The following is an 8391-nucleotide window of genomic DNA, read 5'->3' as shown; positions in this document are numbered from 1 at the left end:
CATCATGTAAGGGCCCAGTGTGTCACCAAAGGCTCCAGTAGTCAGGCAGAGAGTGACGGTAAATGTGCTGTGAGGTCAAGTTTGTAATTGGAGAATGTCGGGAATCCCACATATATATATATATAAAACAGTCATAAATGTATATGCACCCAACATAGGACCACTTCAATACATAAGGCAACTGCTAACATCTGTAAAAGAGGAAATCGACAGTAACACATAATAGTGGGGGAGTTTAACACCTCACTTACACCAATGGACAGATCATCCAAACAGAAAATTAATAAGGAAACTCGAGCTTTAAATGACACAATAGACCAGATAGATTTAATGGATATTTACAGGACATTCCATTCCAAAACAGCAGATTACACTTTCTTCTCAAGTGCACATGGAACATTCTCTAGGATAGATTACATCACGGGTCACAAATTAAACCTCAGTAAATTTAAGAAAATTGAAATCACATCAATTATCTTTTGGGACCACAATGCTATGAGATTAGAAATCTATTACAGGGGAAAAAACGTAAGAAACACAAAACATATGGAGGCTAAACACTACGTTACTAAATAACCAAGAGATCACTGAAGAAATCAAAGAGGAAATCAAAAAATACCTAGAGACACATGACAAAGAAAACAAGACGATCCTAAACCTATGGGATGCAGCAAAAGCCGTTCTAAGGGAAGTTTATAGCAATAAAAGCCTACCTCAAGAAACAAGAAAAATCACAAATAAACAATCTAACCTTACACCTCAAAGAACTAGAGAAAGAAAAACAAACAAATTTCAAAGTGAGTAGAAGGAAAGAAATCAAAAAGATCAGAGCAGAAATAAAATAAATAGAAACAAAGAAAGCAATAACAAAGATCAATAAAACTAAAAGCTGCTTCTTTGAGAAGATAAACAAAATTCATATACCATTAACCAGACTCATCAAGAAAAACAGAGAGAGGACTCAGATCAATAAAAATAAAAATGAAAACGGAGAAGTTACAACAGACAACGCAGAAATACAAAGCATCCTAAGAGACTACTACAAGCAAATCTATGCAAATAAAATGGACAAACTGGAAGAAATGGACAAATTCTTAGAAAGATATCACCTTCCAAGACTGAACCAGGAAGAAACGGAAAATATGAACAGACAAATCACAAGTAATGAAATTGAAACTGTGATTTAAAAACTTCCAACAAGCAAAAGTCCAGGTCCAGATGGCTTCACAGGTGACTTCTATCAAACATTTAGAGAAGAGCTAACACCCATCCTTCTCAAACTCTTCCAAAAATTTGCGGAGGAAGGAAGACTCCCAAACTCATTCTATGAGGCCACCATCACCCTGATACCAAAACCAGGCAAAGATACTACAAAAAAAGGAAATTACAGACCAATATCACTCTTGAATATACATGCAAAAATCCTCAACCAAATACTGGCAAACAGAATCCAACAACACATTAATAGAATTATACACCATGTCAAGTGGGATTTATCCCAGGGATGCAAGGATTCTTCAATATACACAAATCAATCAATGTGATACACCAAATTAGCAAATTGAAGAAGAAACACCATATGATCATCACAATAGATGTAGAAAAAGCTTTTGACTTTTCAACACCCATTTATGATAAAAACTCTCCAGAGAGTGGGCATAGAGGAAACCTACCTCAACATCATAAAGGCCGTATATGAAAAACCCAAAGCAAACATCATTCTCAAAGGTGAAAAACTGAAAGAATTTCCTCTCAGATCAGGAACAAGACAAGGGTGTGCACTCTCACCACTATTATTCAACATAGTTTTCGAAGTCCTAGCCACGGCCATCAGAGAAGAAAAAGAAATATACAGAATACAAATTGGGAAAGAAGAAGCAAAACTGTCACTGTTTGCAGACGACATGATACTATACATAGAGAATCCTAAAGATGCCACCAGAAAACTACTAGAGCTAATCAATAAATCTGGTAAAGTTGAAGGATACAAGTTTAATGCATAGAAATCTCTTGCATTCCTATATACTAATGATGAAAAATCTGAAAGAGAAATTAAGGAAACACTCCCATTTACCATTGCAACAACAACAAAAAATTACCTAGGAAGAAACCTACATAGGGAGGCAACTATGCCGAAAACTATAAGACACTGATGAAAGAAATTAAAGATGATACCAACAGATGGAGAGATATACCATATTTTTGGATTGGAAGAATCAATATTGTGAAAATGAGTATACTACCCACAGCAATCTAAAGATTCAATGCAATCCCTATCAAATTACCAATGACATTTTATACAGAAGTAGAACAAAAAAATCTTAAAATTTCTATGGAGACACAAAAGACCCCAAATAGCCAAAGCAGGCTTGTGGGAAAAAAATGGAGTTGGAGGAATCAGACTCCCTGACTTCAGACTATACTACAAAGCTACAGTAATCAAGGCAATATGGTACTGGCAGAAAAACAGAAATAGAGATCAACGGAACAGGATGGAAAGCCCAGAGATAAACAAACGCACCTGTAGTCAACTAATCTATGACAGAGTAGGCAAGGATATACAATAGAGAAAAGACAGTCTCTTCAATAAGTGGTGCTGGGAAAACTGGACAGCTACATGTAAAAGAAGGAAATTAGAACACTCCATAACACCATACCCAAAAATAAACTCAAAATGGATTAGAGACCTAAATGTCAGACTGGGCAATATAAAAGTCTTAGAGGAAAACGTAGGAGGAACACTCTTTGACATAAATCACAGCAAGATCTTTTTTGATCCACTGCCTAGAGTAATGGAAATAAAACAAAAATAAACAAATGGGACCGAATGAAACATAAAAGCTTTTGCACAGCAAAGGAAACCATAAACAAGAGGAAAAGACAACCCTCAGAATGGGAGAAAATATTTCAAATGAATCAGAGGACAAAGGATTAATCTCCAAAACATATAAAAAGCTCATGCAGCTCAATAGTAAAAAAAAAAAAGAAAACCACCCCAGCAAAAAATGGGCAGAAGAGCTAAATACACATTTTTTGAAAGAAGACATACAGATGGCCAAGAAGCACATGAAAAGCTGCCCAACACCACTAATTGTTAGAGAAAAGCAAATCGAAACTACAATGAGGTATCACCTCACACCACTTACAATGGGCATCATCAGAAAATCTACAAACAACAAATGCTGGAGAGGGTGTGGAGAAAAGGGAACCCTCTTGCACTGTTGGTGGGAATGTAAATTGATAGCGCCACTATGGAGAACAATACGGAGGTTCCTTAAAGACCTAAAAATAGAATTACCATATGACCCAGCAATCCAACTACTGGGCATATACCCAGAGAACCATAATTCAAAAAGACACATGCACCCCAAAGTTCATTGCAGCACTATTTACAATAGCCAGGTCATGGAAGCAACCTAAATGCCCATGAAAAGATTAATGGATCTAGAGACTGTCATACAGAGTGAAGTAAGTCAGAAAGAGAAAAACAAATATCGTATATTAAGGCATATATGTGGAACCTAGAAAAATGGTACAGATGAACCACTTAGCAGGGCAGATATTGAGACAAAGATGTAGGGAACAAATGTACAGACACCAAGTGGGGAAAGCAGTGGTGGGGTGGGAGTGGGGGTGTGATCAATTGGGCAATTAGGGTTGACATGTATACACAGATGTGTATACAATTGATGACTAATAAGAACCTGCTGTATAAAAAAAATATATAAAATAAAATTCAAAAATTAAAAAAAAACCACCCAATCAAAACATGGGCAGAAGAGCTAAGTAGACATTTCTCGAAAAAGACATACAAATGGCCAATAAGCACATGAAAAGCTGCTCAACATCACTAATTATTAGAGAAAAGCAAATCAAAACTACAATGAGGTATCACCTCACACCAGTTACAATGGGTATCATCAGAAAATCTACAAACAACAAATGATGGAGAGGGTGTGGAGAAAAGGGAACCCTCTTGCACTGTTGGTTGGAATGTAAATTGATACAGCCACTATGGAGAACAGTATGGAGCTTCCTTAAAAGACTAAAAATAGAATTACCATATGACCCAGCAATACCACTAGTGGGCATATAACCTGAGAATACCATAATTCAAAAAGACACATGCACCCCAGTATTCCTTGCAGCACTACTTACAATAGCCAGGTCATGGAAGCAACCTAAATGCCCATCAACAGACGAATAGTTAAAGAAGATGTGGTACATATGTACAATGGGATATTACTCAGCCTTAACAAGAACGAAATTGTGTCATTTGTAGACAAGTGGATGGATCTAGAGACTGTCATACAGAGTGAAGTAAGCCAGAAAGAGAAAAACAATTATGGTATATTAACACATGTATGTGGAACCTAGAAAAATGGTACAGAAGAACGGGTTTGCAGGGCAGAAATAGTGACACAGATGTACAGGAAAAAAGTATGGACAAAAGGAGGGGAAAGTGGCACGAGGGTGGAGGTGGTGTGATGAATTGAGAGACTGACATTGACATATATACACACATATGTATAAACTGGATAACTAATATAATCCTGCTGCATTAAAAAAATTTAAAATTCAAAACTTCAAAAAAAATAATTAAAATTAAAATTAATGTGACTATTTGAAACAAACAAACAAACAAAAAAACAACCTCAGGAAGACGGTTCTAGGCAGGCTCTCTTTCAATGTGGGTCTGCCTAAGTGAGGAAAGTGGAGCTGCACTGCAAAAAACCACCGGGACTCCAATTCATTTTGGGAATTCATGCCAGATGTCTCTCATCTTGAAGCAGCGATTAGACTGTAGGACCATCCCGAAATACAGTAGAGATTTACCCTGAGCATTGCTACGCATTTGGAACATCCAATGTCACCTAGGTCTACCGGGGGCATTCAGACGATTATGCAATGCAGCAGATGCAGAACACGCCAAGTCCAAAAGTTGCTGCGTGGAAGGGTGAAGTGTGTCCCAAGGGTCATTTTAGCTACTCTGAAGAGATAGGGAAAAATGTCGTGGAATGATTTTGTAATTGGGAAGACTAGGAAGGGCAGTGGTTTCCTCGTTTGAAAACTAGATAGTGGCGGCCACAAGGCTGCATGATGTTGCCTATCTTTTTTGCACTTCTAGGAATGACTCTGTGACGAAAAATGAGTTTTCTCATAAGAAGCCAGAGATCTCCACTGCTTCCTAGGAGTTCATCCTAAGGCGCACCTTACCTATATTGCGAAGTCAATGTGACCCATAGCCTCAAGATAAACCCCAGTGTTTCCCATCAGCAAAGTTTGGTGTGCAGCTGCCTCCAGGATCCTTGAGTGCATCGAGTGTTTTAAGTCCTCTATGCCTTTTCGGAGATTTAAGACAGTGGCATATGAATTCACTTCCGAGGGAGAACGTGTGTCCTGTGGGTCCCTTGTGCATCTTCCAAGCAACATAACGTGAAACAGACTTTAGGATGAACTCTTTCTACGCAGAGGGAAGGGCAATTAATTACTTTCTTGCTTGCATAGCTACCTTTCTACAGCTTAAACCAGTCCCGGGGACAGGGTTCTAGCCAGTCTTGTGTTGAACGTGGCTCTCCATTTGTGAGGACCTCTAAACTCCACTGAAACAATCCCTGTGACTAAAGTACATCCTGGGAACTCATACCAGTCATCACTGTAGCATGGCGGGAAGGTCGACTCTAGGCCCAGCCTGAAAAACAGTACAGAGGTGGTAGTGAGGGGGCGGCCGCCAGGCCGAGGGCGGTTTCGGGCGGTCTCCGGCACCCGGCGCCCGACCGCTGCCTGCTTGTGGGTGCGCGCAGATGACGTGCCCCGAGTCGCTGCGGCCGCGCCGCTCCCACAGTTCCCTCCCGCCCAGGGCACCAGGCGTCTGGGCCCGACGCGGCCAGCGAGAGGCGGGGCTGCAGAGCAGGCGGGGGAATGAGGTGGAGGAGGAGGACGAAGAGGAGGAGAAGGCGGAAGTTGGAGCCCGGGGAGAGTGGCGGTTGGTGGGCCGGGTGTAGGGAGGAGCGGGATTTACGGAGCGCGGCGCCACAACCTGGAACCGGCGGGCCCGAGAGTGACCGAGTCAAGGCATGTGCCAGCGGAACCGCGGCGTCGGACCGCCTCCTGGAGGAGCTCGGCCCCGTCCAGGCCCGGCCTCATTCCCAGCCCGCGCTTCCTCCTGCCGCGGCCGCCACGCTGCCGCCGGCGCCGTAGCGCTCTGCTGCCCACCCCGTCCCCGCGGCCGAGCCCTGGATTCCAGTGGAAGAAGGCCATCCCACGAGTGCAGGACCAGGACCCCGCGGGGGACACTGCAGCCTGCGCTCGGTAGGGCCCCCGCCGCCACCCTCTGAAATAGGATGTCCCGACATGACGGTGTCAGCTGTGATGCATGTTTCAAGGGAAATTTTCAAGGTCACAGCTATAAGTGTTTAATATGCAACGGTTACGATTTTTGTGCATCTTGTTAGGAAAGTGGTGCAACAAGAACAAGGCATACAACTGACCATCCAATGCACTGCATGTTAACAAGGGTAGATGTTGATTTGTACTATGGTTCCTAAGCTTTCTCTGTAGAGCAGCCACAGGCTTTTACTTGTCCCTATTGTGGAAAAATTGGCTATACGGAGACATCTCTTCAAGAACATGCAGAAACATCAACAGAAGTGATGTATACAGTATTTGCAGCATTACCTGGAGGCAGTCCTAATCATGTCACGGATGACCCTGCAGCTCGTCTTACTCTTGAACACAGAGCCCCTAGAGATTTAGATGAATCGAGTGGTGTTCGACATATACATAGAATGAATGCTTCACCTTGGCTGGGGATTGGGAGGTCCTGGTGTACGTAGATCAAACATTCATTCCACTAGCAGTTCTACTGGCAGGCTTTCTTCTTCTCGGACTTCATATTCTCCAAGCAATAGGGAAGCCATTGATCCTATAGGTGAGCTTTGATCCCAGTTATCAGGAGTGAGACGTTCCGCAGGGGGACAGCTTAATTCCTCTGGCCCTTCCGCTTCTCAGTTACAACAACTGCAGATACAGCTGCAGCTAGAATGGCAGCACGCCCGGGCAGCACGGCCACAACTGGACACTGCACGCAACGCAACCCGGCATACTAACACAAGGAGTGTCACCACTACAATCACACATTCCACAGAAACAAACAACACAACTAACACAGAAAGCAGTCAGCAAACTATCCAGAATTCCCAGTTTCTTCTAAAAAGGTTGAACGATCCTAAATTGTCTGAAACAGTGCACCAGTCCGTAGAAAGTGAGTGCACAGACCGCACCCTCTTTATTCAAGAGCGCCTTCGATCAACTTTATTTCGTGAAGAGAGCTCGTCCTCAGACGAGAATGAACGGGGTGAATTGGCAGATTTTGGTGCTTTGGGCTGTGTAGATATTATGCCTTTAGATGTTGCTTTAGAAAACCTAAATTTGAAAGAGAGTACTATAGGAAATGAACCTCCACCACCTCCTCTTTGATGACACCCCAATTCACAGACCATGTCCTCTGTGCTGTATTTCCCAATGAATGTGGACAACAACTATCTTGGGTTTGATTGGTGATTGCAATTTCAGGTCTGTCACTCTTGTTTTATTGTGTACATTCAAAAGGAAGAGCGAAAATCTATATGATAATCCTTTCCACTTAACTAATTTTTACCTCTAGCTGGAAAATATAGGTAGCAGTGCAGGGTGATCTCTGCTTCCTGTACCTTGACATGCAAAAGCTTCTGCTAATACTCCACAATCAAACTGAAGAGGAAAATTGAAATATCTAATGAAGCTGCTGTGTGTGATTATGAATATTAATCGATAAAAACTGTTGGGATGGTTTACCTTAAAAAAAAAAAAAAAAAAAGACTACCTATATACCGGTAACACTCCGAGGCATTTGGGTGATCCAAAGTCTCCTAGGCCTGAATAGGTCATTACATGCATAATGCTATTCACCACACGCAGAAATCCCAGCCTCAAACGTGTCATCGTGGAAGGTCCCAGTGTGTCCCAAATGTCTCCAGTAGTCAGGAAGAGAGTGCCTGTAAATGACCTGTGGGATCAAATTGGTAACTGGAGAATGTCAGGAAAGCCCACGTTTCCCCCTTTGGAAAGCGACATGGTTTTGGCCTCCAAGGTGTCTCTAACACACACTGCCCATCTATTCGTCACTCTACAAATATTTATGCGAGGAACAGTGAGATTTGCGTAAAGAAACCACGTGCTTTCGATTTCTTTCTTGGAGCTCATCCCACAGCATTCTGTAGCTAATGTGCCAACCAAATGTGACCTCTAGTTTAGAGGTAAGGTGCACATTTTCCCATCACAAAAGATAGGGTGCAACAGTTTCCAGGAAACCTTAGTCAATGGACTGCTTTAGCTCCAGTATTCCTCACA

Source organism: Eubalaena glacialis, chromosome 11 (genome assembly GCF_028564815.1).
Source record: "Eubalaena glacialis isolate mEubGla1 chromosome 11, mEubGla1.1.hap2.+ XY, whole genome shotgun sequence".
Lineage (NCBI taxonomy): Eukaryota > Metazoa > Chordata > Mammalia > Artiodactyla > Balaenidae > Eubalaena > Eubalaena glacialis.
Note: the sequence above shows the minus strand (reverse complement) of the source record.